This window comes from Planococcus citri, chromosome 2, assembly GCF_950023065.1.
Source record: "Planococcus citri chromosome 2, ihPlaCitr1.1, whole genome shotgun sequence".
Classification (NCBI taxonomy): Eukaryota; Metazoa; Arthropoda; class Insecta; order Hemiptera; family Pseudococcidae; genus Planococcus; species Planococcus citri.
In genome coordinates, this window is record NC_088678.1 from 42896227 (window position 1) to 42909175 (window position 12949).

At 33.7% G+C, this 12949-nt stretch overlaps 1 protein-coding gene and 1 long non-coding RNA gene across 3 annotated transcripts in view; one reads left to right on the top strand and one right to left on the bottom strand.

Annotated features, from left to right (window-relative positions):
- LOC135835880 (zwei Ig domain protein zig-8-like) overlaps nucleotides 1-2936 on the bottom strand; it is a 294812-nt gene extending 291876 nt beyond the window's left edge. For both annotated transcript variants that reach the window (XM_065350350.1, XM_065350344.1), the window contains exon 1: nucleotides 2570-2936. The gene's annotated coding sequence lies outside the window, so the exon portion shown is untranslated. The remainder of the gene's footprint in view (nucleotides 1-2569) is intronic.
- Nucleotides 595-10402, top strand: LOC135835882 (uncharacterized). Its single transcript, XR_010556965.1, has 3 exons — nucleotides 595-878; nucleotides 4482-9932; nucleotides 10052-10402. It is a non-coding gene; the product is annotated as an uncharacterized LOC135835882 (long non-coding RNA).
- Nucleotides 10403-12949: the final 2547 nt, after the last annotated feature.

Here is a 12949-nt window from a genome sequence, read left to right on the forward strand (position 1 = left end):
CTGGTATTTATATTTGTTATTTAGCGGCTTACGCTGGCTGTGCTGTATGAAATGCAATGGCTCATAAATGAATGCGGCTGCTGCTGTGGAACTACCCCTCGCCCCCGTAGGTACTTAGGAAACATGGCCGTGGTCTGAAAATGCACTAAGATATGACGATGGTGCAGATCGCCAGCTGCAATGATTGAAAACCAGCACCGCGTCGAATGCATTGCGGCGCTTTATTCACGTGAGTCATTCGAACAAGAAGAGGTGACAAGCGAATCCCTTGCGAAAATCTTCCCGCCTATATATAGGTCTCCCTTTCTAAATGTCCCTCATTTTAGCGTAAATATATTATCATATAAAAATGGCGACCCGTTGGCCTTAATTTTCTTTCATTTGGCGATCGAATACACGACAGCGGACACTCCATGCTCGACAGAAGAAGACGAAAGGGCCTGGTTGAAAATTCGAGTATAAATTACACGACGAATTTCTTTTTCATTTTTTCCGTATTTTTCATCCGCTGAACAATCAACGCAGCCAGCATTGAGCATATCTTGACATTCAAACGCGGAAAACGCGTTTTGAAGTTATTAAATTCTTAATTTCAAAATTTATACCGGAAAAATTAAACGCTTAGTTTCATATCGTCTCGCCTCTTCAATGTTATACGAAGTGTAGGAATTCCGGAATGCTTTCGCAGCAGTTTTAATAAAATACGCGCCGACGATTTTCACTCTTCCGTTTAGGTGTTTTACTCTCGAGCCATATGCCCAGAAAATTTAACTAATTTCGCGTAGTTTAACCGCGTTGTTGAGAAAATTGTTGAATCATTTTTTGACAAATGAAATCCACACATTCGTAAGATCAAAGAAATAAATCATCATTCTCGGGTAAGTACTCAGGTAACTCATTTTGTTTATTCTGTTTTCCGCAAAGCATAGCGACTCATTTGGGCAACCCTCGAAAACATTTCTGTACTCTCCAAATGAGATCTGTCACGAGAAAACCTGCTTAGTGTTCAAAAAATCGATATCTTTTTTATGGTGGATATTAGTAGTAATTAGGGTGCTGAATCCGACTGTGGGGGTTGAAACGTTCGCGAACGATTCTCTTGACCCTAAATCTGAGGTCAAAAAAACAGAGCAACTACAGTAAAAGTTGAAAAAAAAAATTTTTTATCTTGAAAGGCAAGGTATGTTCTGGGGAGTCGAAATGCAAATTTTTGCAACAATCGGCCCAGTACATTTGGAGAATTTGTGCCATATTTTGAAATTTGAGTAAGGCTTCAGCAGGAAAAATCAACTCTTTTCACCTTGAACAAATTTGTCAAGAAACGTAATAAATTTTTTTGGCAAAAAATTCAAATAAATCGAAAAAATTGATTTTGGGAAATTTTGATTATTGGATCTGGCAACCTTGAATGTGATGATTCCGAAAAAATATCGGGTTATGTTGGCACTCATGGGGGCCGAAAGTGGTGTAAGTTTCACGGACCTTCAAATTTTAGATCGCCTGATACTGTGATACATAGACTCAAAACTTCAAATGCCCAGAATGCCCTTCCTGTAAAATTTACGTTTTGGACACTAGGTTGGTTTTCTCGTGACAGATCACAAATGAGAACTTGACGGTTCTAATAGTTTTTTAATTTTCCAAAATTATTCAAAAATTGCATAACTAATGAAAAATTAAATCGGGAGTTTTTATCTTAGAAAAACTCATTTTCTGATCACATTTTCAATTGCAAGAGTTCATTCAGTCCAATTTTCAAAATTTTAAAGATTTTTTTGGGAAAAATAGGATCTTAACTAAGGTTATGTTAATGTTATTCACTTTTTCATACTTACTCATGTTGAAAGTTGGCCAAAATTACAAGAGCTGTAGCTGCCCAATTCCCCTTTTTTGAAAAAATCCATCGAAAATGAACATTTTTCACTCATAACCAAAGATGGCTTTCAAAACGTGTCGATGGTTAGAATAACACCATTACAAAGAAGACTTCTAAAACTGACATAAGAAATTCTCAAACAATTTGGCCTCCTAAAAAATCACTATTTCCGACTCTCAAATCGAAAGTAAGACACTCGACTCGTACCTAGCTTGAAACTGAAAACACGTTGATGTTGATAGTTGGAATAATATGACAGGAAAATATATTCCTATGTAGCTCTAGCTTCCCAATCGCACATTTAGAATTAGAGGTTTTCAGTAAGTATAATGTACTTGACTGATAATTTTTTGGAAAAATTTGGGCCGTCAAAAATATCTACACTTTTTTCTCGTTCGCCTCAACAGTTAACTCACCCTAAAATTCGTTGGCAGTTGAAATACTCGTATGGTCGTGAAAAAAAGAATGCTATCAAGCTGTAACTGCCCAGTGCCCAATCGCTCATTTTGGGATGATGCATTTGTGTCTCTAGGCATTTGAAACAAATTGGACCCCTAAAAAGTATTATTTAGAACGCGGAATGAAAAACAAAACGATATAGGTATAATATAACTTATGAAAAAAGCACATAACTCATGATGAAAGTTTCATTTAAAAAATAACAACAACAAAACCTTTAGGTTTTCCACTTACCCATCAGATTGATTTTCATCGGCAGATCAGCACAATAGTCACAACATTATAAACGAGTGGAACACGAACACAGCTCATTAGATCAGTAAGTAACTACCAATTTCGATCCGATTTGAAATTGTATAGAAATTCTCGATTAAATTTCACAAAAGCATAAGCAAACACTTCTGAATCAAATCTACTATGCTAACGATGTAGAAATAGAAATGCGAAATCACATAAAGTTACAACCGAACCGAAGGAACCGGTCATAAAAACGGAACTAAGTAATTGTAAGAACTAAGAAGCTATTGGAATTAACTCAAAAAGAAATAGATCATAATAAATATTGAATTTCAAAACCGAAAACGAAAAATATTTAGACTTAGAGAAACACCATGAAACTCAACATCATGAAACTAGATGAAACGTGACAATGTACCTGTACCTGACAATAATTTTGATAAGAAACTAGAAACACTGATAACGGGTCAATTTTTCAATTGCAATGTAAACGTGCCATGAATTCGGATTTCGGATCGGGCAGTGGGTGGGCAGTGGGCACTCAGCCACTCACAAAAAGGGCGCTAGTGAGCTAGGTATGTACTGTAATAGTTATTAATTAATATTATTATTCACTTATTCAATTCAGTATCTCAGCTATCAGTGATTCAGTATTTTATTTTTCGAAAGGGAGCTTTTCATATTTTTCGACTAACACAATACAACACACTTGCTTCGTAGTTCGTACGTTAGGGTGGTAAACAGTGAAGTGCGGAGGGGGGGCTATGGGTTAAATTAAAATTCAAAATTTGTACTTTGTATTTGTAGCAAAAATCGACCAATTAAGTAGGTATGTCAAAATCTACGTTTCTAAGAACGTTGAGTCGCTGGTCGCTGCATTTAAACGTAACGTATGGGTCGTCTATTTTCGAACTTGATTAATTTGGCCCCGGGGGGAGGGCTCCAAATTATAATTTTAACCCTGATCAGTGATCACATAGGTTTAAAAAATATACATCGCATTTGAGCTTCCCTCGTGCTTAGGTTATAGGTCAAGGTGTAGGCTTGATACCTAATCATGTGAATTTCCATTTTTTTTTTTTTTTTTTTTTTTTTTAATATTATTTTTGTACGTTTATACTAAATGAATTTTGATATCTTACTAATTATTCACGATTAGAATTTATTTTATAATAATCATAAACTATGCTCCTTAAAGCATTCAAATGGTTCAACTAAAACCTCTCAAATTTTTTTAAGTTGAAAAAACCACACAAGTGGACATTCATTTGATAAATGATTTACGAATAGGTATTTTTTCGGGAAAATCTATCCCCGAACTTGAGTCATATAAGAATGGTTTGAAGTGTACAAAATTGAAATCGTATTATGTCGAGACATCGAGTTTGGAAATTGGTAGGATTAATTTTGATTCATGAAGATTTGACAATTTAATAGAGTTTTTGTACAGATGCGTCGAAGTTAAGTTGTTTTTTTTTTCTTCTCGAAAACTTCGATGATAAATAAGAACTTTACAGCCCGTATTGTTACGGTTCAACTTTTTCTGTAATCTTTTGTTGCAAAAGTATATAGAGGAAATAAGATAGCGTAAGGTAGTTTTCAGATTTCGATGTGCTGTAGGTATGTGTATTGTGTACGTAGATAGATACATCCGTGCGTGGTTTTGTTTTCGAAAAAGGTGTCAGACTAAAGATCCAAAAAGTAGGCACATTTTAAGGCATTGATTTTAATTCGTGAAGCCTACAAACTTGAGTAATACCAACCTACTTAACATACAAATACACTCATACGAAATGAGAAAATTGTAGGGGAAAAAACGTTCCTTTTTTCAATACAAATTGTCATCTTACGAATGTTTAAAATGGATGATATACCTAATAATTTTTTGTAATTGATCAAAATGTTTCAGATAGATACCTACATACATAAAGCACACTCTTGAAAAGCCATTACAATGGTCAGGTATGTACTTCGAAAAAAAAGACACACGGAAAAGGATAACTTCAATTCTTTGATTTTAAAATTGATACCGAAGTGTGCGAGGGTCTCTTTTTCGACGTGTTCTATATTATTCGAAGACTTTGTGTCGTTTAGATATCTAGTACCAGGCAAACCGTGTGTATAAAAATTTGACCCTCCGAATTGAAAACACGTGGGCGTGTTGTCGGATTTTGTATTACAGGTCTCATAACGTGAATCTTCAAAGTTGTAATCATCATGAATGCGGAAAATAAAGAGCACATATATAAACTATAATCACCAGCACACCTCTGAGGTGTATCAACTAATGTTACAGTCTTGATCTAGTGTGTAACATTAAGTAAGTTTTAATATATCTTCTCGCCTAATGTCTTATGCTATGTAATTGCGTAATAAGTAAAGTGTCTTCGTACAGCTGACGTGAGCTGAGTAAGTGTAAGAGTAGTTTTTCATTACGTTTTTGGCTACCTATGTGTTTTCGGCGTTAGTTCTCAAAAGCTTAGAACATTAAAAATAAAAAATTTTGATTATAATTTTTAAAATTTTCAGTTCCATTTTTATATTGTGAAAACGTCGCAATTGTAATTCAAATTTATTTTTTATAAAAATATATGGTATACCTACTTAGATCTTAGATACTCAATTATATGCTTGCTTTGTCATCCCAAATGACAATAATAAGTAAAATAAGTATGAGTAAGATAAAGATACCTAGACATACCATAATTTATTTGAGTAAACTTATTGTGAATTCCTCTCTGAAACAATAAATATTGGTATCTTAAAAACGTAGTAGATTCGCAATTTATCGTTCACGTACCCATATACAAAAAGATCATTAAGTAAGAACATAATATACTTACATATGCAGTACTTACTTGGAATTGCGACGAAGTTTTTACGACATTATTAACATAAATCGTGAAAATAAAGCTGTCAGTGTAATGTAAGACAGAGAGTGATTTGAAGTTTTTTTGTCTTTTTTTTTCAACCAATTACCAACGTTTTATTAAGTCAGATAATTCACACAGGTAAAAATTAATCTGTCACTTCTTTCAATTGTTTTTTTTCTTTCTTTTTTTCAGAAAGGTGTCGAAGATACTTGTAGGTACCTAACAAGGGAACGTTTTCAATTCTTGAACAATCGAACTCGATCTTCTGTAACCTCGAACAATAGCTCATCACATGGGATCCATTTGCGTACACTTCTTCACCTACTTTCAAGAAGTCAGAAAACATCAACAGAGAGTTTTTCTACTACAATAGTAAACATCTGAAAGCATCTTCCAGCTCCATCACACGTATTTTAGAAAGGATTATGCTACTTTAATAGCATTCGCGTCAAAAATTGCTCATTTTCGTAACATTTTAAAATTCAGTCTTTTATTTAGTTAACGCTTTAATAACTCTGCATATCCATACCCAAACTTATTGCTGAAAAAACTACGCCAAAAAGAGATTTGTTAAATAAAGTGTAACTTGTTTATACATCTCGTATTGTTACAGATGTCAAAAGCCATGTCAATGGTAACGGATCCCTGTAGCAAATGTCAATACTTTGACAAGCTAATTTAAAATTTCATTGAAAATTGGAAACCCCGTGTAGTTGACTTCTATCTAATATCTCGGAAATCCTTTTGTCTCGAGTTATTTTTTAATATTTGGAGAGTCGACGATAGAATGGGTTGAATACACATACGTATAGGTAGGTAGTAGGTACCTGCATTCTAGTCTGCGTACTATCTCAAAAAGACATTTCAATTACCTATATTATTATCTACACTATTTCGTATACCTTTACCTATCTATATCTTATTAACTTGGAGAGTGCGTGTGTAGTGAAAGTGTTAAAGGATGGAATGAAAGTAAAAGAGTTAGGTGGTATAGACACGTTGAAGTTAGTTAGAGGCCACCCATACGGTTGTTGTACAGGAGCTACCTTAATGATCATTTAATTACGGCCAAATTACTAGATCACAGTGATCAATTAGAAGATGAATCGTTTAAAAAGACCTTCATTAACGATTAACGCGTCTAATTTAAAATCGGTTATTTGAAGCACATATTGGGAGAGAGGAGATGCTAAAACACTTGAGGTGTTTTTTTGTTCCAAAACAGGAATGAGCATTTGCGATTTTGCTGAAATATTCATTTTTTCAAGGGCACCTAGTACCTACTCGTACCTATCAAAATACATTTTATTTCAATGAAAAAAAAATTAATCTAGTAAGCCATTCGAAACTATTGAGAACTTTGTCAGTGAATAAGAGAGGAATGGATCGAAATATATATAATTGAATGCATTGTTCATAATAGAATTTTTAATGAAAGTTTGGGCTCTGATTACTATTTTCATTTATTTATTTTTGAATGATATTTTTCTAAAATTGGGAAGTAAAATTGGCTCACCTGCGAATAGTTTTCTTAAAAGTTTGACCAAGCACCTAAGTACCATAATTATCTGTTGTGGGCATCTACATATTTCATTCCTGAAATCATGTTTCCCATTGACCTTGATGTGGTGCAATGTATATGATGGGGATTTGAAAAAATGAAAGTGAATAGGAATCATAACAATATTGAAAATTTCAACTCTCCTTCAATTCAAAACAATTTATCTTCGCAAAATTCTAAAATTCAGGACTTTCAATCTGTGATATTGACTTTTGAATCTAAATTTTAATTTTTTGAAAGGATAAACCTTGACAGAAAAAACACCTCTTATGTATTTGAAAAATTTCGTTTTTGGGTTGACCAAGCGTTACCAAAGAAAGAACAACTTTTTGTTAAATTAATACTTAAACCTGGGAAAATCGTGCTCTAGTTGGAAATTATTCTGAAACTGTAATTTCCTAGGAAAATTATGATTAATTCACGTTCGAGTGAAAATTTGAAAAAAAATTTATGATTTGTGTTCAAAAAATTGGTTGAACTGAATTCTAATCAGAAAATAGAGATACGTAGTTTATAATTTTCATGTTTTTAGCCAATTTTTTTCGTTGGCACTGTTTCTACTGATTTTTAAAATAAGATTTTGGGCCTGATTCTTCGCTCACCCCTTCCGCCCCCAAAAAAATTCATTTATCAAATTACATTTTCACAGAACTATAATGTGACATCGTTCAGTTGAGGTAAATTGAATTCCAGCTAAGGTAGAGAAATAATTTTGAGTAGTACTAGGGAATGCATGGCGGCATATTTTGAGTTTCTTGAAAGATCGAAATGAGCTACTTAGATAAAACGTAGGTAAGTAGGTATCCTGTATTCTTACAAAAATGAATGAGAAAGTTTACTTTAAGAGGACGACTACTTAGATTCATTTTAATTTTTTTTCTCACCACAAGAGCTGAGCCAGGGATCTTCAAAATTGAGTCATTTTCGACAGTTAAGGAGCCAACATTTTTCCAAGGGGGGGGGGACATGATAAATTTTTTAGGTACGTATAAAAAAGTCTAAATTTTCCTGAGAATACCTACTTCATAGTGTAAAGTATATAGGTACGTATTACATAGGTATTTTATGAAAATAAAATTCAAATTATTGTTTTAACGAAGCGAGAGCAAAATTTTTTGAAAAACCTGGTTCTCTAAGCAAAGCAAAAAAATTTCTATTTTTGTTCCTATGTTTTACCTATATTGAATTCTCACTCGTTGGAATCCCCTCTCTTTGGCTAAGTCACTAGATGGAACTTATTTTTGAAAAACTTATTTTTTCCTCTTTTATGCAGATAGTGTCACAGGATGAAAACTTGTGGGATTTTTCCCCTATCATAGGAGATTTTGAGGCGTGAGAGAATGGTATGGGAAAAATAAAGAGAAATGAGGAAATCTCAAACTTCAAAGTGAGTTAACATTTCACGGTGAGATCCAAAATGGCAACAGTTTTCATGTCGCATATGTTCCACTTGTATTGACTTTCCCCTCAGAACCCCAATTTCCCAACTTTAACTTCTTTTATGAAAAAAAAAACTCGGGGGAAAAAAATTTAAAATTGGCTTTAATTTTTTTCAGCCTCAGCACGAAAAAATTGTTTTTGATGGTTCCACAAGGGGAGGGGAATAATTTGAAAAATATCAACATTAATTATACTTATAGAAACTTTTCCATGAAATTTCATCACCAAGTGGTCAAAAATTTTAATACTTTTCAAAAGAATTTTATTTCAAATAAATAAGAATTTCAGAAACCGAATCATTTCCATTGGATTGATAAGGAGGCTAACGGGTAGGAGAGAGGGATTTGGAACGCGAATCATGAAAGTTTTCTTTGAAAATTTCTAGATCTTTATTGGCATCCTATCTACATATTTTCTCAAATCAAACTGTTGAAGCACCAATTCAAATACAGTAGACTTCCGCTTATCCGGACAGCCGTATTATCCGGACGAAAAAAAATTATCCTTATTATCCGGACTTTCCGATTATCCGGACAAAATCCGTATTATCCGGACAAGTACACATGAATTACATACGAGTACATGCTCAAAAATTTTTGTTATCTTCGTTTTTCGTTTGTTTTTCTCTATTTTGTGAAGAAATAAAATTCATCTTTCGCACATTTCATTAAAAATTACAAAAATACACCATTATCATCAAAAAAACAGTCATTTTTGGCCAAAAATTCAACCAAAAACATATTAATCCGTATTATCCGGATTTTTGCTTATCCGGACATCCAAATTCCCCAGTTAGTCCGGATAAGCGGAAGTCTACTGTACCTACCTACGTACACGAATTTTTTGAACTTTTCTACGAAAGCTGACAGAGTGACAGAGTAAACCCAACGAGCTCATATTTAGCCGTGTAAAAAATGGGATGTTTCCATTGACGATATTATTCGCAAAGCGGAATTAATTCGGCGAAAAGCTAAGAAGAGATTCGTTAAGAAAACAATACACTTTTGAACGGCTATTAGTTGAAAATGGTTTAGCGGCGGGCGGCATTTCACCGAGTTGTGTTAAAACTAAAGAAACATAATTCCGCTCTACGTTGGAGCGCAAATGACCTCTTCATTAATTAAAATTATTATCAAGACGAACAAAAAACAATTTTAGTACCCCACACAGGTAACCCATTAAGAAATGAAATAATATGCAAGATACGTCCGAGCTAATGCAAATTTTTACGCGCACGTGATACATACAGCGACACGGTAATAAAATCACTTTTTATACCTTTGTCTAAAGCCGGTAATAATTTCAGTTACTGCTGATAGGGCATACGGCAGGTTGAAGCTCATTCTTTTTATAACTTGAGCTGAGGTGACGTCGCGCGAGACTCAGCTTTATTTGCTTTTCAACAATTTAAAATGCCCGCCTATATTACGAGCATTTATACGCGTTCATTCTTGGACACTTGGTACCTCTACCTATGTATGCCTAGGTACGTGCGAATGTAAAATAATAAATTATATTATTATGTATTACTAATACATATATGTACCTACACATATTATTTCAAGTTTTCTTCTCGTACTTATACATTATTTCTTCTTGGTAAAGGCGCGTAATTCACTTCAACGGTCGAGAACTACGATCGCAGGTGAGGTAGGTTAGGTTTCAGGTGGGAATACGGATTACAGGTGCAACAACGAGACGCGGTTATCTGATTTTTCATCAATGAACTGAAGAAATGTACTATAATATAGTATTAATTTATGTGTCAATAGAAAATGCGTGAAATCGCCATAATTGCATAAAATAAACAATAGTGATAAAAGTTCTTCTGTACAGTTCCGATGTAAAATGATTATGTGATTTTTGTCGGTCATGTTAATTAGTTTTGCCTATTAATAATGAATCTAGACTGTGTAGCATTGCATCGTAAAAGAATTTGATACAGTTATATTTTAATGGTGTGTATTTTGCAATACCTATACCTTGCGTTAAGCCAAAAGCATCGTAAATTACCTAACTTATAGTAAAAACGTTGGTTATTTTCAAAATTGGTAAATATTTATGAAGCATCAGATCACTGATATAATTTCTTGTAAGAATGCCTCCATGATGTGTAAGTTTAAAAGCTCTATTCAAAAATGCCAAGATGGGAGAATCTTTGACTTATAGGCACTTACCATCTACCTACTTTTTTTCGCAATACTAACTCATACAGAATTACCACAGAAAAACTGTAGGTACCTGAATTGAATCTACAGAAGTGGATAACCCAGGTGTAAACATCCCATTTCATTCATTAAAATTGCCTACATGTTTTCATCAGGATGCACTCTTCTTGCGGTAGGTACTCGATGCAACGCCCATGTCCCATATTAGATACATTCTGATTCTATTTATTTTTTTTTATCATTATTAATGTGCTAAAAGATGTTAGCTGTTGTAAAAGGCTACATATGTCATGAAAATATCGAGTGGACCTATCGCATTTCACGACTCAAACTCAGGTATATGAAATTGAAACATCGTTGCTTGAATATAACGACTTGGGCGGGTAATGCGAATGTAAAAGGTGTTGCGGTAAGCCACCTATCAAGTCATTCTATTTGGTCGCCTCTTCACGTTGAGACATTGTGTGAAGGCATCGCGGTAGTGAATAAATACGAATCACTGCGTGGATTATTATAAAATGCCCAATAAAGAAACTTGTTTGAAACCGTAGTACCTTGTAGATAGATCGTTAAATTATACTGTAGTTGTATAACTACCTCACTACCAGCTACCTACTGGGCAATCTTTGATGATTGCATTGTTTGATCTTCAATTATATACTTGAGTATGAATGGGTTGAAGAAAGTGTTATGTAAAACATTTGCAGGAATTTGATTTTGATTTTTAAAACGGAGGAAGGGGTACCTATTTTAGATGAAAAAGTATTTTCGTCAAATCAAAGTTTTCCAAAATCTAGATTCTAATTTCCTAAAAAGAATTTCTACTTGATCCCTTCTTCTAAGTCCCAAATGGCTGCTTTTTAAAACTCATTCTTCAGGTTACGTATTACGATTATGGATTTAATTGTTGCCAAAATCCGAAAGTTGTGGTATACTTTAGTTCTTTACATGCTTGAAAATGGTCACATGTTACAAATCGAACCAATTTACTTACTGAATTAAACTCGAAAATCTCCTAAGACATTTCTTGGTAACTATTTGGAGATTTTCCGGAATTTCTCAACATAAATATCGAAAAACATGTCAAGGAATTCATAAAAATGTTCAGAAAATTGCACATTGAATTTTTTTACATTTTTTTCGAGATTCCCTCAATTTTTCGATGAAATTCTTCTCAAAAAGAAGGTACTCAAATATTTATGTACACAATATTATTAATTTGCACGTTATTTTTTTAAAAAATCCTAAATAATCGGACCTTGGTTTTAAAGAGGGGAGCAGAAAAAAACTTGAAAAATTTCTGGGCACCAGCCACCAGATAAATATCTACATAGAACGGAAGGGGTGAAGAGAGTGGATATCCACTCTCTTCACCCCTTCCCCCTACTCCCAAAACCCAAGAATATCGATCAATTTTTTTTCACTCAAACAGATTTTTTTTGTGAAAATCATTCTATGAAATTTCTGAACTTTCGATTCGAAATTATAAACTCACTGGTAGTTTTCCCAATCACAGAAAAATTTTGAATCAAAGAGGAAGAGAGAGATAAAACGAAAGAGCGTGCAAAAATACATGCAATCAAAATTTCCGTTACTAAAATGCGTTTTTTAATTTTTGGTGAATTTTTAAAAATCAAATTTGGGCAGAAATGTGAAAGCCCCAAAATTTTACCGAATGCTTAAAAAGCTGAAATTTGGTTTGTACTTCACTTTACACTTTTGCCTCCCTTTCGAATCTATTTCCAAAATAGGTATAAGTATGGCTGGAAATCGTCGACTCAGCAGCAATTAAAATAGAGGTATACCGTAAAGCAAACAACTTCCCAACTTTATTTAGTAAAATTTTGTAGAAATTTCAACTTTAAAACATTTTATGCAGGCTTCAAAACTGCTCAAAACGGTTTGAAACCGTTTCCAATTGATCTGTGGGGTCGAAAATAGGGAACATTCCAAATTTCCGCTTTCCCAGTCAATTTGGTTAAATGTTGATCAGTTGATCTCACATTTTTGTGGCCCTTTGATTTTCAAGAATTCGCCAAAAATCAAAAAAAGCACTTTAAATCCCATGAAATTTTTGAGTGGTGATGTATTTTTTGCATGCTCTTTTGATTTAGTTTTGAAAAAACCTACCTCCTTAATCATTAATCCTTTCTCACGTTCAAAGCTTGTTTCAAAAAATGGGTTTTATTAGATTAATATCAAGTGCATTTAGGTAGGTAGATCCATAAATACTTACCGAAAATGTGCTCGAAATTGAGGGAATGTATTTACATTCTCCCGAAGCTGCCCACATACATTTTCAAACTAGTGAAATCAAATTCGACAAAAAGCAATC